The sequence below is a fragment of the Petaurus breviceps genome, unplaced genomic scaffold (genome assembly GCF_028583685.1).
Source record: "Petaurus breviceps papuanus isolate PSGF00001 unplaced genomic scaffold, PetGlider_PUasm1.0 188, whole genome shotgun sequence".
In the NCBI taxonomy this organism is placed as follows: Eukaryota; Metazoa; Chordata; class Mammalia; order Diprotodontia; family Petauridae; genus Petaurus; species Petaurus breviceps.
This window is the reverse complement of record NW_027185804.1, coordinates 5,950,689-5,977,071: the sequence shown is the minus strand read 5'-3', so window position 1 is coordinate 5,977,071 and position 26,383 is coordinate 5,950,689. Positions and strand designations below refer to the sequence as shown.

At 42.1% G+C, this 26,383-nt stretch overlaps 1 protein-coding gene across 1 annotated transcript in view; it reads left to right on the top strand.

The window, feature by feature from the left end:
• The first annotated feature begins 5,445 nt into the window (after positions 1-5,445).
• Positions 5,446-26,383, top strand: part of IRAG1 (inositol 1,4,5-triphosphate receptor associated 1) — a 151,475-nt gene continuing 130,537 nt past the window's right edge. The window contains exon 1 of the mRNA XM_069091217.1: positions 5,446-5,635. The gene's annotated coding sequence lies outside the window, so the exon portion shown is untranslated. The remainder of the gene's footprint in view (positions 5,636-26,383) is intronic.

The window sequence follows — 26,383 nt, the reverse complement described above, 5'->3', positions numbered from 1 at the left end:
CTTCCTTCCTTCCTTCCTTCCTTCCTTCCTTCCTTCCTTCCTTCCTTCCTTCCTTCCTTCCTTCCTCCCTCCCTCCTTCCCTCCCTCCTTCCCTCCTTCCTTCCTTCCTCCCTCCCTCCTTCCTTCCTTCCTTCCTCCCTCCCTTCCTTCCTTCTTTCCTTCCCTCCTTTCTTCCTTCTCGTAGTTTTATTTCTATAGGGAACTATGATGAAACTCCCTCTACTAACACAGATACCTTCTCTGCAACTTATATCTTAAAGGGTACTAAGAAGTTAAGTGATTCATCCAGAGTCACCCAGCCAGTCTATGAAAGAGAACAGATACGAACCCACCTCTTCCTAACTCTAAGTCTGATTCTCTGTCCACTACAATGAGAAAGCCTTCCAAATGGCTTTTCTCTCTCCAGATGTCTCTTTTCCTCCTCTTGTAGGCACCCTCATGGATGTACGTGCTTTACTTTTATATTACCCGCATCTTGCCCCTTCACCGTTGTGGACAGAGTGCAGAGTGTGGCAGTGCCCTCTGTGTGTGCCCATCCCTTGCATGGGTAGGGGATAGCTAAGAAGGGATCTGCTTGGAAGGAGTTACTTAACCATTGCTACAGTCAGAAAGCCCCGAAGTGGGGGCAGGGGGGGAGGGGGACGGGAACAGAGCTCTGGGTTCTCCTTGGAAATTGGCTTTGAATCACTTCCTTCTCCAGATATCAGGAGGAGAGGGGTACTGGGAAACAGGCCCCTCTCCAAGTCTTCCTTTGGAGATCCTTGGTTCACTAAACACAGCCAGAACAGTCTCAGCCTGGAAAAGAATCACAGAAGGGGAGTGATGTTAATGTCGACTGATTAGGAGCATTAATTCATTTCTCTCTGGGTGAGTGCCACAAGGTCTGGAAAGGCTGGTTGTGGGTAGACCCTATCTGAAGCTCATGGACTTGACCTAGATAGTCACGAGCACTTGCATGAGACAGATCACTGGATGAGAAACAATGAGCCTGAGCTGGAGGAGGGAGTTATAAGTTCCACTCAGTCCTTATAAAAGAGAGGGCATAGCTAACTGTGACCAGGACACTGAAGGAGAGGAACGAGCAGAGAAAACAAGGGGGAGCTCCTGGTCAGTGCCCCAGATAAAACTACTCATGAGCCTCCTGTGCCACATTGTTTATAGGGAGGAAAATCACCTTCACTAGGGCTTTTTGAATTCAATGAAATTTTCCCCAAACAGAAACTATTCCCTTGGACAGCCCTCTTCCCAACTTTCCTCTTTTTCTATCCCCCACCCAGGGTCAAAACCTCAGGATTATCTTTGAACATCCCTTTTTCTTCAACCCCCCCCCCACACACACACACATTCAACCTGCTACTAAGTTCTATTGATTCTATCTCCACCATTTCTTTTATTTACATCCACCCTTTTTTTCTTCACTAAAATAGCCATTACTTGACTTCAGGCCTTTCTGACCTCTTGTCTGGACTATTGTAATGACTTCTTTATTGTTTCCCCTGCCACTAACCCCCTCTCCTTTTCAGTGCATTCATAACTATGAAAATAGTCTTCCTCATCAATTGGTCTAATGAAGTGTGTCTGGCTCGTTAAGGTTTGCAAAGTGACCTCATGTGTTATCTCATTTTTTTCCCTCCCAGTGATGGTACTATTATTATCCTCATTTTATAGATGAGGAAACTTCAGCTGGGCGAGGTTAAGTGACTTATCTAAGGTCACACAGCTATTACACCTCCAAGGTAGCATATGAACTCATGTCTTCTTGACTAAGTCCAACACTCTGTCCACTGTGTCACTTAGCTGTCTAATGATGTCACTCACCTGCCTAAAATCTTTTGGTGGTTCATAAGACCTAATACAATTTCCTTAACCTGACTCTCCACCATCTTTCTTCCAGCTTTCCAGCCTTCTTTCATATAATTTCTTTTCACATACTCAATTCCCCAGCCAAACTGGACTCATATCTGTTCCCCCACCTCAACATGGAATCTATTTCTTTCATTTGAACAGGCAAATTCCCCCCTGCCCAGAACATGTTCCTTCAATATTATCTTATTTTCATAAACCTTTTCTTTCTTCAAACTTCAATGGCCCCTACTCAAATTTCCCTCAACATCTTGTCAGGATTCTCCTTTGTCCCTTCCTCACACCCTACTTTATAAGATATTCATTAGTGTTTATCATTTGTTCCTATCTCCACCCACCCCCCACTTTCAAGTAGAATGGAAGTTCCTTTAGGGCAGGCACTATTTCCCTTTTGTCTGTCTCCATTGGGTAGCACCAGCCTGGTGCATAATAGGTCCTTCCTAACAGTAGGCTTTATTTATTTGCCAGCTGGCAGGGGGGCTTGCTTGGCACAGAGGAGCCAGTGTTTCCTGCAGGGGCTATCCAACAGCAATCCCTGGTCTGATTACACTGGGCTAGTGTGTGGGAAGAGGAGAAGGAAGCTGTTGCTAGGGCTGATGTGTGAATTCCTGCGTTTGTGGGGTGGGGATGTGGTTACCAGGGTATCTTTGCTGGGGGATATGTGGAGATGAGTGCATGCTGCCTAAAGATAACAAGATTTCCTCAAAGTTTTCTTCCTCCTGGCTAGACCTCAGTGTCCTGGATATAGCTCTGACATTTTCACAGGAACCACAGTGACTCTGCTGAGGATGTGGGAGCTTGTTCCTCATGGTGTGACTGCTTTTGGAGGCCCAATGTAGATGAAGGGGCCAACGGGAGGCTCAAAGAGGAAAGAAAGGTAGGACCGTTGGCTCTTTGGTTACTTGGGTTTGTTGCCTTTGAAGGGGTGCTCATAGAGCCCTAGACTAGTTTCTGGTTCTGTGATCCATCGGTTCTTCAGGCACATTTCTCATACTGGATAGAGTCTGGGAGGGGGTTTCCCAGAAAATAGGACTTTTAGTTTATAAAAGGCTGTGGGAATGTGTCAGAACTACCTTCATCCCTTCCATTCTCAGGCCTGCCTCAGTTTCCAACTCTGTAGAATGGAATGGTTAGGCTTGGTAACCTCTGGGGTCCTCTGAATCCTATGAGCATCTCTATGCAACTAGAGAAGAGACTCACATGGTTAGGGAGTGTGGAAATCGTTTTCAATGCAATGTAGCTATGCCACTGTTAGCCAAGACCAAGTCCTTTCTAGTTCTAATGGACTTGTTCCCTATCTCCCCCTCAGCTATCAGCCAACACCTACCACAAGGAGGGCATCCCCCTCTTCCCTTTGCACTAGTAGGGGACACTGTTCTTTAGCACCTGCTAAATGCCTACATTTCAGGTGGAAATGACCTTCTGTATGGCCAACAATGAAACTGTTCCCTCTTTTCCTACTAAGCACCTCCCTTCCCTGGGCTCCTCTGTAAGGAGAGCCTTCTTCCTTCTGTGCTTTGCTCAAGACAACCAGTGTGCTCTTTATGTAGTGAGGTCTGTGGGATCCCTTCTCAGAATAGTGTCTGCATAGGTGTGAGGTGGTATCTTAGAGTTGTTTTGATTTGAATTTCTCTAATCAATAGTGATTTAGAGCATTTTTATATCACTATAGTTTTAATTTTTTCATCTGAAAACTGCCTGTTCATATTCTTTGACCACTCATTGATTGGAGAATGACTTGTATTCTTATAAATTTAACTCCGTTCTCTATATATTTTAGAAATGAGGCCTTTATCAGAATCACTGACTGTAAAAATTGTTTCCCAGTTTTCTGCTTTCCTTCTAATCTTGGTCACATTGGTTTTGTTTGTGCAAAGCCTTTTCAATTTAATGTAATCAAAATTATCCATTTTGTGTTTCACAATATTCTCTACCTCTTATTTGGTTAAAAATTCTTCCCTTCTCCCTACATCTGACAGGTAAACTATTCTTTGCTCTCCTAATTTGCATATGGTATCATCCCTTATGTCTAAATCATATACCCATTTCAAAGTTATCTTGGTATAGGGTGTGAGATGTTGTTCTATACCTAGTTTCTGCCACACTATTTTTTAGTTTTCCCAGCAGTTTTTGTCAGATAGCAAGTTCTTATCCCAGAAACTGGAGTCTTGGGGTTTATCACAGAGTATAGTCATTGCCTACTGTGTCTTGTGAACCTAACCTATTCTACTAATGCATCACTCTCTTAGCCAGTACCAAATAGTTTTGATGATTGCCTATTTATAATATAGTTTTAGATCTGGTAAGCTAGGCAACCTTCCTTTGCATTTTTTTTTTCATTAATTCCCTTGATATTCTTGGGAGGTAGACCATTATAATAGGAAGGGCAAAAGGTTCAGATTGTAACATTTATTGCTGTGGGAAAAATTGCTTTCTCTCTCAGAGCCTCAGTTTCCTCATATGAAAAATGAAGACATACTTGTCTTACTTGGCCTCACAGTACTGTTGTGAGAAATCCTTCCTCAGGTACTTTCTAGCTGTATTACCCAGTACAAGTCACCAGATTCCTCTGTGCCTCAGTTTCCTCAACTGGAAAAGGAGGGGGATTGGATTAAATGACCTCTAAGGTCCTTTTTAGCTCTAGATCAATGATCCTATTAAAGCACTTTGCAAATTGAAAGCTAATATGAACTGAACTTCAAGCAGGCCTGGGTTTTAATTCTGTGTCAGAAACTTACCAGCTATATAATCCTCAACTTCCTTATCCATAAAATGGAAATATTATTACCTGTCACCTGGGACTATTGTAAGGATCGGGTTTGATAGTATTTGTAAAGTCTTGTGTAAAACTTAAAGGGCTATATAAATATCAGGTGGTGTTTGTTTTGTTTTGTTTTGTTTTGAGCCAGACTCCTATTAAGAGAGAAAGACATTTCAGGGAGGAAAAGTCCCTCCATCAATGCAGAAAGACACCTCCTCTCTAGTTTGTTGCCTTAGAAAGTTGTTGCTGAGCATTGAGAGGTTAAGTTCGGCTTAAGTAACCAGGGTCACAAAGCCAGCAGTGTCAGAGGTGAGGCTTGAACCAGCTCTTCCTGACTCAGAGCCTGGCTCTCTATCCACTACACCAAGGTGACTCTCCTAGACCAGTTAGTATTATTAAGTAATAAAGCCCTCTAGAAATATCAGCAATTATTCCTCCTTGGCATGCCTCTGGCTTGGAAGGAGGGAGGCCATAGGGTCCACAGTTTCCTTCATCCAAGTCTGTGCCTCTGCTCTGGGCACCAGCTCCCCATTTGTTGATTAGTTATGACATTAGCATTTCTAAAGCCTACATTTACTCTCACCCTGCAGGGTAAAGTAATCAGAAGTGAAGGTTTGGCTCTGGGTGGATTTTGAATTCTGTCCTTGTTTCCTTTGGTCTATTAAAGCAACTTAAAACCACAGCTCTTGACTAATTTCCTTTGTAGGAGTGATGATGGTTGGGGGTGGGGGGGAAGGAGGCGGAGGGGGTCGGGCAGAAAAAGGAATTGACTGTGCCTCTGTGGGGAGGATGAGGCCATCTCTCTGGCCAGCTTGGTTTAGAGTTCCCTGTTTGGATTCCGATTTTACAATGTGGTCTGGCCAGGCCTGACTTCCCCTTCTGCCTATGCTGAGGCAGGGAATTGGAGGCATCAACAACCTTCTCTGCTTGTCCTTTGGAAAAGAAGCTTCCTCCTCCCAGCGAAGGAATCTGTCCATTGTGCTCCGTGGTGCTCTATCGAGGCTGCCGAAGGTGGGTGGTGAATGCAGGCTGCCATGCCCTTCTCCATGGGCCAGCCACAGGTGGGACAGAAGCCCCAGGGAGAACAGGTGACTGGACAGGTCCAGAGTGGGGCAGGAAAATCACGGTGGCACAAAGAGACTCAGTGAAAAAGTTGGCAAGACAGACCCTCCGGGACCACCAGGTCTTCCCTAAGTAGCCTGACTTTTGACAGAGTATCTTAAATCAGTTCAGGATATGCTAGCAATGAGCTCCATAGTAATGCAAAGAGGATGGTAAAAGTATGGGACCTGGAAACAGATGAGACATGAGTTCAAATCCCACTTCTCACACTTTACTAGCTGTGTGATCTTTGGCACTTAAATCAAGCTGGGCCTCCGTTTCTTTATCTGTAAAATGAAGGATTGGATGAGATGGCCCCTGAAGTCCCTTCTGATTCTTAATCTGTGATCCTGAGTCATTTTATCCCTTGGAATTCCAGTTTCCTTCGAGTGTTACTAACCTGGGGACTGTGAACTTGTTTTAAAAATTATTTTGTCTGTGTTGTAGCAGCACACATGTGTAAACTCTGCTTCTGGGGAGGCTGAGGTTGGTGGATTACTTGGGCTCAGGAATTCTGAGCTGCCATAGGTTTAAAGCCAGGTGGTGAGCTTCAGTGGAGGAAGGCTATCAGGCTGCCTAAGGAGAGGTAAATGGGCCAAGGTCTGGAAAACAAAGCAGCTGAATGCCCATATGCTAGAACAGTATTGGGATTGGGCCTGTGAGGGCCGCTGTCCTTCCAGCTTGGGAGAGATAGAGAGACCAAGTCCCTTCTTGGACTTGGAATCAGGAAGACCCGAATTCAAAGCAGGCTTCAGACTATGTGACACTGGGCAAGTCATGTAACCTCTGTCTGCTTCGTTTTCCTCGTCTGTCAAATGTGGATGATAACAGCACCTGTCTTTGAGGGTTGTTGTGATGATTAAATGAGAGAATAATTGTAAAGTATTTAACACAGTGTCTGGCACATAGTAGGCTCTTAACAGATGCTTCTTAAATTAAAAAAAGAAACTATTTACATGTAATTGGCCTTCTTGGTAATCTCACGCACTTTGTTTTATGTATTTAAAAACTGAGGAGTCGGGGCGGCCAGGTGGCTCATTGAGTAAGAGCACCGGCTCTAGTGTTGGGATGACCTGGATCAAATCCCGGGCTCAGATACTCAGCACCACACCCAGAAATCACTGGCCGTGTAACCTTGAGCAAGTTACTTAACCCCAATTGCTTTAACAAAAAAACTGAGGAGTCCATAGGTTTCACTTGAATGTCAAAGGGACCCGCAGGGGGTCCATGACACAAAAATCAAGATGCTCTGAACCTCAGCTATAAAATGGGGATGATAACATGGTTCTGGTTAAGTTTCTCCTTCACAGGGTTGTTATGAGGATCAAAAAAGTTATGTTTGGAAAGCTCTTTTTAAACTTTAAGCAGCATCTCTGGTCTTGGGTGGCTGCGTGCCCCTCACTATGCTGATTACAGAGAAAGCTTTCGAGGCTGTTTGGTGATTCATTCAGTCTTTGACGCCCAGAGCTTTAGCGGCCTATGGCATTTCCTTCCTGATCCACAGCCAGAAGCCAGAATGGTAAACATGCAGCCTTGTCCTGGAAGAGGCAGCCAGACCAGGCCAGATTGGGGCCTGTGTAGTTAATCCTGAAGGTGATGGAGGTGATAGGTTGGCTAACAAGTGTCCTGGTCAGAGCACATCTGGAGTATGGTATTAATATCTGGGAGAGGGTACTAATATCCATGCCCTTGAAGGATCTACTGAAGGAACTGGGCGTGTTTAGCCTAGAGAAGAAAAGACCTGGAGGAGTGGTGGTAGAGGGGACATTAAAAAGGCTGTTATGTAAAAGACAGATGAGACTTTGTTTTTCAATTTGATTCAGCCAACATTTATTAAGTACCTACTATGTACATGGTACTGCTTTGAGTTCTCGGGATTTTAAGGAAATTCTCCCTGTCCTCAGGGAGCTTAACTTCAACCTCTTCAGCTTCTTGGGAGGAAAAGTTTCCTGATAATCAGAGGAATCCAGAAAGGGAATGGACTTCCCTAGGAGTTAGTGAGGTATCCCCCCTCACCATAGATCTTCAGGTGGAAGCTTGCTGGGTATGCAGCAGCGCAGGCGAGCTCTTGCTTGGGTGTGGGTTGCACTAAATTGAGGACTTCTGAGGTTCTTTCTAATCTCTGGGATGCTGTGAAAATGAAGGAGATTCTGACAAGCATTGAGTTTTGACTTGTGTTGGCCTCATCTGACCTTCCACAGGACAGAAGTTCAGCTCCAAACATCCTAGGGGGAAGGTGCTTGAAAAGGCAGCCAAGTTTTTCTTGTACAAACATTGAGGCAGCCTTGGAAATAACAACTCACCCTCTCACCCATGGTGATTACAAATGGGAAGCAGGCAAACAAGACTGAGGGACATCTTTACCTAGGAACTCCCAGACTTTTCTAGGCTACAGGATGGGAGAGCAAGGCAAAAGTATATTGAGAAATGAATCCTTAGAGAAGCTAACATTCATTTGTTCCTTGACCATTTCCCTGAGCTTCAGTTTCCTCAACTATAAAATGGGTATAATTATCCCAAATGGGGTTATGCATAGAAAGGTTTTAATGAATACCCTGATCTTGGACAGCTCTTTGCCTCTCACAGTGCTGATTACCAAGCAAGTCCTTACTGGATCTATACTATAACCCCAGGGAAAAGGGGTCCCCAGGTTGTATGAGCATCAGATGAGCTGTTCTGTAGAAGGGCATTGATTAGGGAAGGAAGTTCCTAATGAGTCCCCCTGTCAATTTGGTGATATTACAGGGTAGGGGCTTTTGTTTGCAGGTTGTAGCAACAAGTATTCTAGCATACCCAGGATGGCAGCTAGCACAGGTTCTTAGATCTGCTTTTCTAAAGGAAACTCAAAAAGGGTTAACAATCTTACTTTAATCAAACATATGTCACTTACCTAGTCAGGGAGGAAAAGTCAGCACCCTGAACTTCAGAGAATACAAACAGAAGTTATAAGCAGACAAAAAAATACAGACAGAGAAAATAACACAATTCAACAGACAGGGCTTCTAGCTGCCTGACCATCACATACATACTGCATTAGTTATAAGAGAGAGAAACACCAACATCTGGGTTTTCAAAACCTAGGGGCTCAATGGCTTCCCAGAGTCTCATGTGGCCAAATTACACAACTCTTCCCAAAGTGAGCCCCCAAGCAAAACCTCACCTCAGGGTATATGTAGCCTTCTCCAGGGTCAGAGAATATCAAACCCCTCATGAACCACTACCTAGTTACAAAGAAACAAAAGTTGTCCCTTCCTGAAAAACAAGCCTCACCTACGCAAGCTTCTCCTTTGGACTCTGCTCCACCCTTCAGCACACTCCTCCCACCAGAGGCTCTATGTGACCATATTCAGCCTTTTAGGGGGCAGAGTATATTTTCAAATCAGGGAAGGTCCTCCAATTCACTTAGGCTTATTAAGGGGAGGGAAGATCTTCAAATTCCCTTACCATTACACAGGCATCTGAGGAACACCTCCCCATGGAGTACAGGCAGAACCACTATCACTTTTCTGAGAGTGCTCAGAAAATTATTGATGGCACACCAGAGATGGGCTGTCTCCAAGATGACCCATTGTCTGGGACTTGTGAGGACAGACTCTTATGGGGTTGGACACCCCTCCCTGTGGTCTGTAAAAGTAGGTTAAAAGACTAGGTTGCTCTCTTTTGGTCTTTCTTTTGGGCCTTTTCTGTTCAAAAGACAGATTGGTACAGAGCAGAGTGTTCTGCTTCATGGGGAGAGACCATATGAGAACAGGCTTTCCTTCCTCTAAGAACTAGAAATGACTGTTTGGGAGCAGAGGTATATGGGAGTTGTGTGTTCTTGTAGTCAACAAGTCTGTCAACAAGCATTTTAAAAGCACCTACTATGTGCCAGGCAGTGTTCTAAGTACTGGGGATAAAAAAAAAAAAGAAAAAAGTCCCTGCTCTTCACAGTCTAATATGGGAGCCACCATGCAAACAACTATGTGCAAAGAACATACATACAGGATAAATTGGAGATAATCAGCAGAGGGAAGGCATTAGCTTTAAGGGAGATTGGGAAAAGTTTCTTTTAAAAGTGGAAATTGAGCTGAGACTTTAAAGAGGATGGAGATGGAGATGAAGAGGGAGAGAATTCTAAGCACTGGGGATAGCCAGTGAAAATGCCCAGCGTTGCTGGGACCCGAGAGGTATGGAAGTGCCCCTGAGAGGAATATGTCTGTGTTTTCTGAGTTACTTTATCATAAAAGTGCACTGATACTTCCCCAGTGGACAGAACCGGAGAGTGAAGTTTCCTAGACTTATAAAAGGCACAAATGGGAAAGAAAAAAGTATTTATTAAGTCACTGCTATGTGCCAAGAACTGTGCTAAACTTTACAAGTATTCTCTCATTTGGTCTTCACAACAACCCTGGAAAGTAGGTGCTGTTATTCTCCATTTTGTAGTAGAAAAAACTGAGGCAGGGGTGGCTAGGTGGTGCAGTGAGTAGAGCACCAGCCCTGGAGTCAGGAGGACCTGAGTTCAAATTCGATCTCAGACACTTAACACTTACCAACTGTGTGACCCTGGCAAGTCACTTAACCCCGATTGCACTGCCTTCTCTGCCCCCCCCCCCAAAAAAAAAGAAACAGAGGCAAAGAAAAGCCAGGGTTACACAACTTAACTGTCTGAGGCTGGATTTGAACTCCAATCCTAATTCCAGACCCAGAATTCTCTCTACTATGCCATCCAGCTGCCTCTAGAATATTGATAGGTTTCCTTCAGAAGTACATGGAAGAGGCAAGTGAGTGTCATATAAATCTTGGGGGTCCCTATCCCAACTCACACACCCTAGAAAGTCGAGTTGCCGAAGAGCAAGGGGCTACATCTCCTCCGAGTTCTAGGGGTATTCTATCCTGAGGGGATCTTTTTAATGCTGATGGTCAAGTCCCCATTATGGTGTGTGTGTTCTTCCTGATATCACTTTGCCTAGTGCTGGTTAATATCTTCCCTTTATCATCGATTGACCCCACAATTAGTGTGATAATATCATTTAATTAATTAATATCAATTGGCCTTTACAAAGGGGATATTGACTAAGAAGATATAGCAAGAATAAAAATACAAAAACATGCTCCCAACTTGGGTGTCCCTCTATATAGTATAGAGATTCCTGAGAAGAGTGGTCACAAGCTTACAGAGGTTGCTACAAAGCATTCATCCCCACCCAATTTATTGCTAAATGTGGTATGGCTACTAGGTGTAATGTTAATATGATATAAGATCTTCTCTGCCCATGTATATATATAGGCCTCACCTGGAGTCAGTTAAAGGAAGCTTGCTTGTTGGAAAGCTTTCACACCTTTTGTTAATTTTTAATTAGTCACTGAGTTATGAGGGTCGTGATGCCCTCTGGCTCTAAAAAGGGTATATATACTCTAAAGTTAGCATTTTTCTTTAGGCCTCACTCATTGGAAGAGTGTTCTGTTGATTTGACCAGATGAGACTCTGGGTAATCATTAAGGAGCCCCCCCGACTTTGAAAAACTCATATGTTGGTGCTTCTCTCTCTGGTAACTATGTATGTATTAGCCGTGGTCAAACAGTTGGATCTATTGATCTGTGCTAATTTCTTGGACAGGTAGAAGCCCTGTCTGTTGATCTTTATTTCTCTGCTTGTATTTTCACTGAAGTTCAGGGTGCTGACTTTTCCCATGAACTAATAAATTTAATTTTAAGAGGTTGTTGATCCCTTGAACAGTTATCTTTCCTAGCCAATCCAAAAACCTGTGCTGGCAGCCATCCTGGGTATGCCAATGTGGTTGCTCCTTCACTAGGCTATTCCCATCTTTGCTTGAAGGATATGATGTCTTGATAGCTGCCTCACATCATCAGCCCCAGGTGGGGTGTAGTCTATTGGCACCATCTCTCTCTCTCCTCACCCAGAGGCTTACAGAAGTACTTTCCTCAATCTTGACCAGGAAAGAGAAGATCATTTGACTTTTTACTTTACCATCTTGACTCCACCCCCAAAGATTATTTGACTTTTTGTATGCACATTCAGTTCTTGGTCAGCAGCCAACCAGAAGACCTTTTCTTTTTTTTTTTTTTGCAAATTTATTTATTTACTTTGAGTTTGCAATGTTCATTTCCACAAGCTTTTGAATTCCAAATTTATCCCCTTCCTCTCCTCCTCACTCTCCCCCTATGGTAGCATGCAATCCGATATAGGTTCTACAAATATCTAAACGTTAAACATTAGTCAAGTTGTAAAGAAAGATTGTAACCAATGGAATAAATAACAAGAAAGACAAAACAAACAAACAAAAAAATGAAAAAGAGAGAGAACAAGTAGTTTGCTTCAATCTGCATGGAGAATGTAATTCTTTCTCTGGATGTGGATAGTCCTTTCCATTATGAGTCTTTTGGAGTTGTCTTATAGCCCTGCATTGCTGAGAGGTGCCCAGTCTATCAAAGTTAGTCATCACAGAAATGATGTGTCTGTAATTGTGTACAATGTTCTGGTTCTGCTCCCCTCACTCAGCATCAGTTCATATAAGTCTCTCTGGGTTATTATGAAGTCCATCAGCTCCTCATTTCTTATAGCACAGTAGTATTCCATTACATTCATATACCAAAACTTGCTCAGCCATTCCCCAATTGATGGGCATCCCCTTGATCTCCAATTGTTTGCCACCATAAAAAGAGCTGCTATAAATATTTTTGTACATATGGGTCTTTTTCCCATTTGTTTGATCTCTTTGGGATACAACCCTAGAAGTGGTATTTCTGGGTTAAAGAATATGCACATTTTAATAGCCCTTTGGGCATAGTTCCAAATTGCTCTCTAGAATTGGTTGGATCAGTTCACAACTCTACCAACAATGTATTAGTGTTCCAATTTTCCCACATCTTCTCCAACATTTATCATTTTTCTGTTTTGTCATGTTAGCCAATCTGACAAGTGAGATGTGGTATCTCAGAGTTGTTTTGATTTGCATTTCTCTAATCAGCAGTGATTTAGAGCATTTTTTTCCATATGATTATAGATATCTTTAATTTCTTCCTCTGAAAACTACCTGTTCATATCCTTTGACCATTTGTCAATTGGGGAATGACTTGTATTCTTATGTATTTGACTCAGTTCTCTGTATATTTTAGAAATGAGGCCTTTATCAGAGACACTAGTTGTAAAAATTCTTTCCCAATTTTCTGTTTCCCTCCTAATCTTGGTTACATTGGCTTTGTTTGTACAAAACCTTTTCAATTTAATGTAATCAAAATTATCCATTTTGCATTTTGTAATGTTCTCTATCTCTTGTTTGGTCAGAAATTCTTCCCTTCCCCATAAATCTGACAGGTAAACTATTCCTTGCTCTCCTAGATTGTTTACAGTATCAGCCTTTATATCTAGATCATGAACCCATTTGGATGTTATTTTGGTATATGGTGTAAGATATTGGTCTATGCCCAGTTTCTGCCACACTATTTTTCAGTTTTCCCAGCAGTTTTTGTCAAATAGTGAGTTATTTTCCCAGAAGCTGGAGTTTATGAGTTTATCAAGAGTAGAGTACTATAATCATTGACTACTGTGTCTTGTGTACCTAATCTATTCCACTGATCCACTACTCTGTTTCTCAGCCAGTACCAAGTGGTTTTGATGGCTACTGCTTTAAAATCTGGTATGGCCAGGTTACCTTCCCTAGCATTTCTTTTCATTAATTCTCTTGATATTCTGTACTTTTTGTTCTTCCAGATGAATTTTCTTTACTATTTTTTCTAGCTCTATAAAATAATTTTTTTGGTAGATTGATTGGTATGGCACTAAATAGGTAAATGAATTTAGGTAAAATTGTCATTTTTATTATATTGGCTCAACCTAACCACAAGCAACTGATATTTTTTCCAATTATTTAGATCTGACTTTATTTGGGTGAAAAGTGTTTTGTAATTGTGTTCATACAGTTTCTGGGTTTGTTTTGGCAGGTAAACTCCCAAATATTTTATAATATCTACAGTAACTTTAAATGGAATTTCTCTTTCTATTTCTTGCTATTGGACTTCATCAGAAATATATAGGAATGCTGAGGATTTATGTGGGTTTATTTTATATCCTGTAACTTTGCTAAATTTATTTATTGTCTCAAGTAGGTTTTTACTTGATCCTCTAGGATTCTCTAAGTATAACATCATATCATCTGCAGAGAGTGATAGCTTAGTCTCTTCTTTGCCTAATCTAATTCCTTCTATTTTTTTCCTTCTCTTATGGCTAGAGTTAATGTTTCTTGTGCCAAATTGAATAACAGAGGTGATAGTGGACATCCTTGTTTCACCCCTGATCTTATTGAAAATGCTCCTAGCTTATCCCCATTACATATAATACTTGCTGATGGTTTTAGATAGATGCTATTATTTTAAGGAAGACTCCATTTATTCCTATGCTTTCGAGTGTCTTTAATAGGAATGGTTGTTGAATTTTGTCAAAAGCTTTTCCTGCATCTATTGAGACAATCATATGGTTTCTACTAGTTTTGTTGTTGAGATGATTGATTATACTAATAGTTTTCCTAATATTGAACCAGCTTTGCATTCCTGGAACAAATCCTACCTGATCAAAGTGTATTATTCTCATGATAAGTTACTGTAATCTTTTTGCTAACATTTTATTTAAAATTTTGCATCTATATTCATGAGGGAACTTGGTCTATAATTTTCTTCCTCTGTTTTGGCTCTTCCTGATTTAGGTATCAGTACTATATTTGTATCATAAAAAGAATTTTGTAGGACTCCTTCTTCACCAATTTTCCCAAATAGTCTATAAAGTATTGGAATTAATTGTTCTTTAAATATTTGATAGAATTTGCTTGTAAATCCCTCTGGCCCTGGAGATTTTTTCCTAGGGAGTTCATTGATGGCTTGTTCAATTTCTTTTTCTGAGATGGGGTTAAGCATTTTACTTTCTCTTCAGTTAATCTGGGCAATTTATATTTTTGTAAATATTTATCCATTTCACTAAGATTGTCAAATTTATGGGCATACAATTGGGCAGAAAGCCATTTCTTTACTGCTCAATGGTGCATCTGTGGGATGGAAATGATGGGCAAGCTATTTCTTCACCTTGGATTGTTGTGTCCATGGCATCCAGCTGGTAGATGGTCAGTCACTCCTTCTAATGTGGGCAGTGGTTCTATGTCATTCTCTTCTTGCCTTTCTCCTCATGGTTGTCTAGTGCTCTGACCTGATTAAGACCTTCTAAATGCCAGGCACTGTGCTAAGTCCTAGGGATACAATTAATAATTGTAATTAATTACCCTCAGGGAGTTTACAATCTAACAGGGGATTGCAGTTCACAAAAAGAGGCAAGAAAGGGTGTGTGTGAAACCAGGGTGGTACCTAGCACAGGGGCATCTTATTCTGTGGAGCTGAGACCAGCCACAGCAGCAAATGCAGAGTAGAGTGGGCCCAAAGGTGGATTTTCTGCCCTCTATAAAGGAAGTCATTGGGAGGAGTTTGGTACTACACCCTCCAGCCCTGCAATCAGAGGGGAGAAGATGCTGAGGGGATAGTTGAGTCAGAAGCATGGCTTATCCTGGGAAAGACATCTTGTTTCACGGAGTCAAGCCAGGCAGAGCAGCAGATGCAGAGTGGAGGGGGCCAAAAAGTCTGTGTCCTTACTGAGGGCTCTGGGTGCATGGTACCGACTTGGGATGGGGTTGTCCTTTCACCTTTCCTGGGAGAGTGGAGTCCTACTTCGTGGTGTCTCATTTGTCTCTCTGAACTGCCTGCCTCTTGCTTTATTGCCAAGGCAGGATTTCCCTGATGTGTGTGATCAATGATGAAGTATTGTGTGGACAGCAATGACTTATTCCATGGAGCCTTAGGAAAAAGGAATGGGGCATTGTGGAAAAGCAGCTCTGGTTTAAATGGATTGGGAGCTTCTCTCTAAGATCTCTTTTTGGCTCATGACCCTACCAAGGCTTTTCCCCTGGGAGTATTAGAATTTGTCTCATATGTAGTTTTCCACCAAATAGAAAAAGATCCCTCAGCTCCTATGCAGGCAGTTAGGCTGACAAAACATTAAATAAGAGGTTCCCAATAAATGAATGTTGAATTAAATTGAAGACAAGTTTTATTTTCCCAGATAGAAAACACAAAATACCTATGTAAGAAATAATCAAGCCAGTCCTCCTTCTGTCTCTACTGGGCCTTGCCTAGGGACATACATATTCCTCCAGACTTACTTCGTTTCCTGAATTGCCTTTTTACCTGAAAGCAAAAACACTTGGGATTCATAAAGTGTCCCACAACCCACCCCTATAGTGAACCCCACCATATTCAGTGACCTCTATAGTTATTCCAAAGTGATGGCATCTTCTCCCTGCTCTCTACTACCCCAACAACAGAGAGAAAAAAACTCTAGGAGAGTGGACTATTCTGGCCATGACTCACTTAACCAAGAAAGACCTGGTTAGTTTGCTTTCTCTCTTCATGATTTGGTGATTCATTGCTCCTTGGCTAAACCAGCCCCCAAAGCTCCTTGCTTAAACCAGGTCTTCCACTGCTTGGCTGCTACTAGTTTATTACTGTTGTCTCAGGCTCCTACGTTTCCCAGCTTGGCCCAGGGACTCTTCACTATTTTGCCATGTACTGCTGTCTCTGGGGCTTGTATGGTTTCCTGTAGGATACCATGTTTCAATGCTCTCTCTCCCAGTAATTCCCTTTTGTCTGGTCTCCTCTTTGTCTTCAGCCTTTTCTGATTCTTGTGTAGGCCCTTCCGAAAGACCAAATATTTAAGCCCAAGTCTGTGACTAAAGATGGAGAAGTGTGAATCAACAGTGAGCTTGAGTCAATTCTACAACAAAGACCTCACCAGAGGACCAAGGAAGATCTTGTCAAGGGGATACGGTGGGCTCCTCCCTCTCTTCTGGAGTCATCAGAGTCCAGTGACAGGACAGAAGTCAGGATGATTGGCAATGGCCAGGGATGCAGTGACTGAAAATAAGATGCATTTATTAAGCATTCACAATGTGCCTGCCAGTATACTAAGTTCTGGAGATACAAATAGGTGTAGTAAGAAAGACAATATGCCCTCAAGAAGCTTACATTCTAATGACAAAGACAACACATCAAAGGGAACAAACAAGAAAGGAGTCTCTAGATAAGGGACAGTCATGCACAAGGGTATGGTGGCAAAGTCCTTAGGGTCACAAGCACAGCTAGCAGGTGAATGAAGCATGCTCAGCCTGGAGCTATCTTCAAAATGGAGGCCCTGAATAGAAACTTACCAATGGAAAAAGGGGCCAGTGTGGTGGAAGGATATTGTGGGGTGAGAAGATCCTAGGTTCTAAGAGAAGTTCCAGGGAGGGAGGAGTCATGGTGGGAAAGTATGTAAAGTCAGTGCCCAGAGGGGAAAGTAAATCAATTAATTCCCCCCTTCATTTTCTCATCTGTAAAATAGAGATAAAATATCTGTAGCACTTACCTCATTGCATTGTTGTGAACTCTAATTTCACAAGTAGAATAGTAGCTGGAAAGTACTTAAAACCATAAAACTCTGTTAAATGGCAGTGATTATTATTAATGTTAGGAAATGGTGATGCTCTTTTTAAAGCAGAAGGACCCTCAGTCCAGTGTCATGAATTCTAGAATTGTTATATTGGGTATAAAATGGTGTTGATGTACTATCGTTATTAATAACATCCTGAAGAACGGGACAGGGGGTGAGGTGCAATGAGAAGTCCTCTGGGCTGGTCCTGGCTACTAATACCCTTTTCTGGCCCTCAGTATCTTCACCTGAGAAATAGGAAGAAATGTACATATGCTGTTTCCATCATACTGTTGATGTAGCATCAGTAAAACAATAAATGGGAAGCACTTTATAAAGCTTAAAGAGCTATATATGAGAGACAGCTCAATGACGTGGAAAGACAACTAGCCCTGGGGCCAGAGGGAGCTCTGGGTTCAAGTGTCATGCCTGATATACACTGGTTGGGTGATCCTGAGTGATCCAAGAGCCAACCATTTATCCCCCACACACACACTGCCTACTGTCCTATCCTTACATTTTTAAAAGCTCAAACTTCCTTAGAAATACAGTGAAAACGAAAGATACATTTTCCACCAAAGGAAGGGGGCGATTCCTTCACCTCACCCTCCCAGCCTTCCTCGAAACAGGCTTTAGGAAAATCCAAAACTGAAACACGTTTTCTAAAAGGAGGTTCCCAAGATATGAATTTCCACCCTAGCTATGGACGACACATTTAAAATGCAGAGAAGGAGGAAAGAAGATAACAGAGAAGGCCTCAGCTCCAAAGTGAATTCTTTTGTCTAGCACACTGTTTATTTTTAAAGTGAAAGTTCAAGGTTGAGAAAACAAGAAATTTGGATGGGGCTGTGGTGAACTCTGAGACTTCAGACATTTTCCCATGTTCTGTCTATGCACTCAGAGAGTCTCTTTTGTGACTCTGGTTGTTGGAGACGTCACCAGGGCCTTGAGGTTGCTGAACAAGGCAGGTATCACGTTTCAAGGCAGAGGGAGGCAGAAATAGCTATGGCCATTCCATAGTCCCCCAAAGGAAAGAAAAGCTTCCTTCTTCAGAGGTGAAAGCTTTTCACCCACTTAAGTCTTGGTTGAAATGGGCCCAAGTCAATATGATTAAAAAGCATCATATTCATCCAATGACATTCCAGGCAAATAGTCAGATGCATCTGGGAGATGAATTAGTTGAGCTATCTGGGCAAGGTCCTAAAAAGACAGTCTTAGAGTTGACTTCTCCCACCACCTGGCCCTGGACTGTTTACAGGTATCAAGGTGATACAATGGATGAAGTGCTACATGTGGAATTAGGAAGATCTAAATTCAAATCCTGCCTCAGTTATTTATTAGCTGTGAGATCCTGAGCATATCACTTAAACACTCTCAGCCTCAATTTCCTCACCTGCAAAAATGGACATAATAATAGCATCTGCCTCACAAGGTCATTATGAGATATAATGAGCTGTGTAAACTTTAAAGCACTATATAAATTCTACCTATTATTATTAAGGTTATGTTTGTGGTTGTTTTCATTGTATTTCCAGTTTTTCCAGCTGTAAAGATAAAATGATGGACCTCCAGTGGTATAGTTTAGTCCCCTAAGGTCTGCATTTAAGTGGGAACCATGGTGCTCATTGAATGGAAAGTAGGGTGGGATGGAGCCAAAAAAGAACCCAGGTGAAGGTCAGAACCTGCAATTCTTTGCTCCGGAACCTGTGGCATGCAGGTGTGCCTGTATTCCAGCTGTAAGGTTTCAGTACGGGGCATGTAATAGGAAGTCGCACTAAGAGAGGCGGTGTGTCCAGAGCATGGGAGATGCTGGTTCTGCTGCCCTCTGCCCTGCTCAGGTTACATCTGGAGTCCTGTGTTTTGGATGCAAATATACTAGAGAGAGTCTCAAAGAAGGCAATGGGGATAAGGTGTTCAGGGAGGACTAGCACCTCTGGTGTGAGGGTTTGCTGAGCCCTTTCTGGGCTGTTCATTCACCTTTGGTGTCCACCTGCCACCCAACTCTCACCCTAATAACTATCCCCACAGACTGACTACACCAACTGAAGGTAACCAGCAAATCTCAAACCCATCAGTGAGTTTTAGGGGGATGTCTGCCCCAAGCATGTGAAGACTTTTCTTGGCAGAATGGGTGGATGAGAACACTTTATTCCAATGGCCATGAAGGCAGCTGAAGCAAGCATTGCGGAACGCTTAGAGTTTGATCAGATATTGAAGATACCAAGTTTATCCGCTACATCCTGGGCCATCGACAATCATCGACTTTTGTCTTGCCACTGGACTTTGATGACTATGAAAGACAGAGGAGGCTTATAACTTTGTGCAACTCTGCCTCACTTAAATTCAATTCATTAGCAAAACATCACCCAGTCATATAATTGGTCCTTTTCAAAGCAAAGGACAAACAGCAACCATATACCAATTACTGTGCAATGGGTGTGATATGATAAAGGGGAAAAATGGGGGAGTAACTACCTAAAGAAGATCTGGCAATTTCAGTGGACCATAAACTCAATATGAACCTACAGCGTAATGCATCTGCTGAAAAATAAAGTTAACATAATCTTAAACTACATGAATAGAATTATATTAATATAAGAAAATTATATTTTCACTATCCTCTCTGTTTAGTTCTATGCATGTATTATGTTAGATATGTACAAATTGAACAAGGGTGCAAAGAATACTGGAAATGATGCAATAGATGAAGTAGATTGAAAGACTTAGGAATAATAGGGTTCAAGAACTGAGAAACAGAAGGGAACTTAATAGATGGTCTAGTTCCATCTTCTCATTTTACAAAAGAGAAGATGAGACCCAAAGTGGTTGTGATTGGCCCAAGGTAATACAGGAACTAATAAATATCACAGCTGAGATTTGAACTTGGGTCCTCTGACTCCTAATATACTCTCACTACTGTGTTATACTTCTGGGAGAAGAGAAATTATTGGTAGGAAAGTAGAGGGCCATGATAGCTGTCCTCAAATATTCCAAAAGCTACCACAGTACTGGTCTCTCCTCCATTCCTAGAGCACTTTGTCTGGATTTCTCCTTTTCCTATCACTCCCTACCTTATGTTATTTTTTTTTTTGTCATCAAAGTATTTTTTTTCTCTTTCTCATCTCATCCATTCCCCACATTCTCTAGGGGAAAAAGAAAAAAGGAAACTCTAGTAACAGATATGAAAGGGTGTCAAACAAAACCAAGTCCCACATGGGCCATGTCTAAAAATGTGTTTCCATTCCCTTTATTAGTCCATCTGTCAGGAGGTGGGTAATATTCTTCATTATTAATTCCTCTGGAATGGCAGAGAATCATTATATTGATTAGGGTACTTAAGTCTTTCAAAATACTTTGTTTTTTTTGTAACGTCATTATAGTATAAATTGTTCCCCTTGGTTTGCTTCGGTTCAAAGAAGTCTTCCCAGGTTTCTCTGAAGTCTCCCTTTTATCATATACATTCTATGTACAAACCAATGGCCCTTTTCCTGCTGAGGTCAGACGTTCTGTTTTTTATCTTTCTCACCCAGGATTTAGTACCATGTCTCAGAGTGTTTGACTCGATTAACAGACTTCCTGTCAACTAAAAGATGCCACAAATGCTTATTTTTTTCTTCCATAATTAGTGCCTTCTGTCTTTTTTAGAGGGTCCCTGAGTTCCTGGCAATGTCCAAACAGAGGCTAGATGAGAACCTATCAGGAATGTTAGAGAACAAATTTCTCCATGAGTAGGATGGTTAAACTAATCTAACTATCCTTGGGGATATCCAGCTCCTCTGGACCTGTCCCAGTTTCTCAAAGCCATTCCTAAAACAAGAGCTTAGATCAGGAAGAACTGGATTCAAATTCTGCTGCTTAATAGATCTGTGAACCTGGGAAAGGCATTCCTTCACTCTACATCTCAGTTTCTTCATATGTAAAATAAAAAGGGTGATCCCTTGCAGCTTTGAATCCATGATGCTATGAACTGAAACCTAAAACATCATGTCTGCACACTTACAGATTTCTTACCAATTTATAAGAACAAGGTCCATTTGAGAAAGACAGCTGGACCATGGGGATCCCAAGACCATAGATTTAGAACTGAAAGGGATCGTAGAGGTCACCGAATCCATTCTCTTCATTTTACAGATGAGGAGACTGAGGCTTAGCAAGGATAAGACAGCTAGCTATCAGCAGATTATCTGGCAAACAGTCAGTGCCTAATAAATGCTTATGGATACATTTAATTCCTTCTGTCCTAAGAGAGAATCAGTGCAAACTTTACAAGCATCCTAACCCTTCCTCCCCTTAGGCAGTAGCTGGTGAGTTGTCCCTCCTTTTCACAGAGTTGAGCCCCTAATGTGGGCCTGTGATTGAGCGTGGAAGCTGACTGACCATGCTTGTTTGGAGGACATTCATTTTAACAAGACTCTTGGGCTCATTAAAGGAAGAAAATGGAAAAATTGACGCTGTACTGATGGTCTTGATCCTGTCCAGGGTCAAATCCTACCCTCCTTAGCCTCAGTCTCCTCAAAAATCATTTTGCAGAAGGGGTCTCATTTTCTGTAGCTTCAGAAGTTGAGTCTGAAGGATGTTCTATCCAACAAGTCAATAAATGACATCCTTTTGGGGAGCAGATGCTTTGGGGGAAGATCAAACGCACAAAGAGCAAGGCATATCCATACAGCCCTGAGGACAAGGTTAAATATAGCCTGGTGATGGCTTGTGTTCTTCCAAGGATTAAAATCTGGCTTTCAGGGCTATGTAAGCAGCTCTGTGCAGGGACTCTTAGAGGCCCCTTCCAGGGCTTAAGGACTTGAGCCCTCGTCCAAAAATGAAGACACATGAAAACAATAGGTTGTGCTCCTGATTCCCCAATAGGGATGTAATGTACTAATTCTAGAGGGGAAATCTGCGTCCCATAGCCATATCACACACGAGAAGCCTGGTAATCATAGTCAACTTCCCTCCCCATCAGATGAATGAAGCTAATTCTTTCCTTGCCCAATTTATGGCCTGCTTGATATGTTAGGTCCAGGCCTAGGGACTTCCTGTGTGACCTTTGGGCAAATTGCTTCATCTCTCTGGGCCTTGGTTTCTTCATCTGTAAAATAGATTTCAGAGGCAGATAGGTGATGCAATGGATGATCATTGGACCTGAAGTCAGAAAGATATGAGTTCAAATCCAGCCTTATATACTGACTATGTGGTCCTGCATAAGTCACTTAACCTTTGTCTGCCTAGTTTCCTCAACTGTAAATTAATATCCAGGGTTGTTGTGAGAATCAATGAGATCATATTTGTAGAACCCTTTGACAACCTTTAATAAACTATAGGTTCCCAAAATAGACACTACTGCCCCCAGGGTGCACTGAAATGATCCAGGGGGGCAGTCATATCCTCGAGTGCAACTGGGGAGTGTTGAATAAAAATAAGGGAATGATGGAAGCATAAGGAAAGAAAAGAGAAGAAGAAAATTTTGAAAAACCATTCATACATGTTTCATCTGTGGTATAACAGAGTTGAAGTCATAGTGACTACATTACTTTCCAAATACACAAAATGCAAGTTATAACTGATCAGTGGTCAAGTCCACCAGTAGGTCTTAAGTGTTGGCAGGTGAGTGTGTCTCACATTGTCAGGAAGTCCAGCATGCATTAGTACGAATATGTGTGTGTGATGATTTGTTTACAATATGATACTATACGATTACTTGATGCAATATTGCATCATCAAAATTTCAATACAGGAAAAACCCCACAAATTTACATTAAATTTAAGATGTCATCCATATTTTTTGAAATGATGCAAATTTTTTAAAAAAAACAGTTAAAGGATAAAGAAAGTAGATTTTCAGGGGGACACTGAGTAATTTTTTTTTTTAAATGGGATAGTGGGCCAAATAATTTTGGGAACCTATGCTTTAAGGTCTATAAAAATGCTAGTGACTATTATTATAATTATTTAGAGGTTCTTTCTAGGTTCTAAATGTGTGATCTTTGATTCCCCTCATGCTGCTGTTGACCATCCTAGATGATTCTGAATTGACTCGCTGTCAGGGTGTGCGTGTGTATATATATATCTGTGTCTGTGTGTGTAGGCCTCTCAGCAGGAATGAGGCCTATGAAAAGCTTTGGTTTTTGATATAACAATGGCAGAATTTACAATCCAGCTTTATAATTTCAAAGTCACCTTCATACATTATCATTCAGTCCTACAAGGTACTTAAGTAAGGTAAAGAGATTACTGTTCTTTTACAGATGAGAAAACTCAGAGGGGGAAGAAAGTGGCCCAAGGTTATAGAACCAGCATATGATCAGGCAAGAGCATGAACTCAAGTCTTCTGACTCCAAGTTCAGTGGTCTGACCAGCTGGGGTCTTCCATTTCCAGAAGGAAATGGTGTCTGGTTGCTAGGCTGAGGCCAACTTGCAGAAGGAATGACAGATTGCCTAACAGATCTTTGTAGTTCTTAGCGCCAGGAGCCTTGCATGTGTGGGGGAGTAGAATAATGTTCATTGAATGAAGGATGGAATGAATGAATGACTGCATTCTATAACATTTTAAAACATAGTTTTGTTTTTTTAAGATCCTGCCGACACCGAATATTTCCTCCTAGCCTAAAATTCCAGTGAACAGTGGAATGTACATAAATCTAGTAAACAGACTACCCTTAGGAATAGAAAACAGAAAGAAATTAGGAATCCAACTTCAATGTTAACCTTTTTCTGTAAAAAGGTGTGGGACATCTAGTGGTGCCATAGTGGATAGAGCACTGGGTTTGGACTCAGGAAGACTCATCTTCCTGCGTTCAAGCCTGGCCTCAGGCACGTACTAACTCTGAGATCTTGGGCAAGTCACTTCACCCTGTTTGCCTCAGTTTCCTCATATGTAAGATGAGCTGGAGAAGGAAATGGCAAACCACTCCAGTATCTCTGTCACACAGAGAAAGACAACACTGAGAATGACTGAACAGGAGTCAGCATATGTTCGTGACTTCCTCCAGGTCGGTTCAGCAGCATATGAGTAGAATCAAAAGAGGTGGGAACAATATAGTGCTGGGCTTTGGCAAGTCATGATGGGCTGTCAGACATCACACAGTTCCTCCCTGCCTGCTCCTGTGGTTAACTTGTTGTCTCCCTTGGCATTTGGGGACAGGATACATGTTCCCATTTTCCCTCCTTCCTCAGTGACCGGACAAGCCCACACAATGCTTGGACTTTGCTCTGTCCTCCCAGACTCTGCCTGCACTTGATGTTCTTTCTCCTTGCTGCTCTTGCTCTATCTCCGGGAAGGCCTTGGAGCCTCCAGTTGGTCCCAGAGAGTCAGCTCTGACCCTGTGTCCCTTCTAGTCTGGGAGATTCCTGAAGGGTCAGACAAGTTCTGGGTCTTGTCAGGGTTCCCTATGACGTGTGAATCAGAACAATAATAACAATAATAGCTAGCATGTATATAATGCTTTAAGTTTTGCAAGCGTTTTGCAAATATGATCTCATTTTATCCTCACAACAACCTTGGGAAGTAGGTTCTATCATTATCCCATTTTGCAGATGAGGAAGCTGAGGCCCAGGTGACTTTCTCTACAGTCCTACAACCAGTAAATATTAGAGGTGGAATTTGAACCCAGGCCTTCTTGATTCTGTGTCTCGCATTCTACCCACTGTACCTAATAGCAAGTGTCAATGGTTGTAGCTGAGTATCTGTGCCGGTGCAGGATTGTATGAGTGGATGGATATGTGAGAGTTGGTGAATGTATGTGAGTGTTTGAAAATGAGCATGTGCTAGTATGTACGAGTGTGTTTTTGAGATTGGGTAAGTGTCTTTGTGAGTGTGGGTGGGCAGGCAGAGAGAGAATCAGTCAGCCTCCCCTGGAATTCTAGGAGCTAGGACGACTACTAAAAGTGACCAGAGCATGATGACCAGGAGTCATTAAGTTTGGGACATCATATGGATACCAGAAAAATGGGATTCAGCATTGAAAACTATGACCTCATTGATCCTCAATTTACTGTTAGGAAATCTCAGTTTTCCATGGCAGAGAGAAACCTAGGAGACTGATATGCAATGGCTCCGAGTGCCCAGCTGATTGTTAGATCTGGAAAGGCCCTCAGAGATTATGAAGTTTAATCCCCATCGGAGCTACAATTAACGTGGAGTGAGGAGTGACTGGGCCTTTGTTGCAGGTAGCCAAAATTTAAAGATCTCTGGATCCACTTATTCCTTCATAGAACCAATTGAGCTTAGTATCCAGCTAGCTAGAAAAATTAGTGAAAAGAGAGGCTCCCATAGGATAGCTTCCTTCCCCCAGCACCTGTACCACAGAGTATCTTTTCTCTGGCTCAGGACCGGCGTCCAGCTCTCTATCCCAATGGTGGGCTCTACATCAGTGGTTTCATGGTAACCCAAGGTCTCTCCTATTTGCCCCCCCCCATCAGTTTTCTCAGTCTTTCTCTCCTCCAAAAGACCTTGTATCCTGATGTCCAAGGTCACATCCTGAGATCTCCCCTATTCCAACTGAATTTGACCTAAAAAGTTGATTTTGAGGAAGTCTTCCATGTTTTCATGCTTCTCCCAGTTGTCAGATTTGCTATGACTGATTCCCACTATTTTCAAAAAGAGACAAGGATGAGAAACCTTGGTGGGAATGGTGACTGGATGTAGCCGGTTAGTAAACGTAGATGAACTGAGATCACTTTAGCCTAGATATTGCAAGTTTTTTCCTAAAAAGTGCCTGCCGTCTATGGTGATGGGTACCAACTCAGGTGTGCTGGACTGACATCAAATAACCAATGTTAAATTTTCATTGTATTTACACTTGGGAAGTCAACAAATACTGAAAACCAGGGCTTGATTTATTGTTTTGTTGATTGTCTAGACTTAAGAAAGTGATGGTGAAAATATTCTCAATACAGCTTAAACATTGTGTCCTGTGTTCTTTGGGGGGGGGGGGTGGCGCGGGGGAGAAAGAGTTAGTTATTCAGCATTTGTGAACACACCCTTGACTATAGACCATACAAGTGGAAGTCTTGAACCATTTGACCAGGCTGCTCCCAGGAGGGGAGGGGGGCAAAATAATTTTTACAGGGGGATAGAAGACTATGCAGTCATTTTAGTTTCTCTTTTCTTATGGATCAGAAACTCCAGGGTTTTGGGGCCCAGCAAGGCCATACCCAGGGAG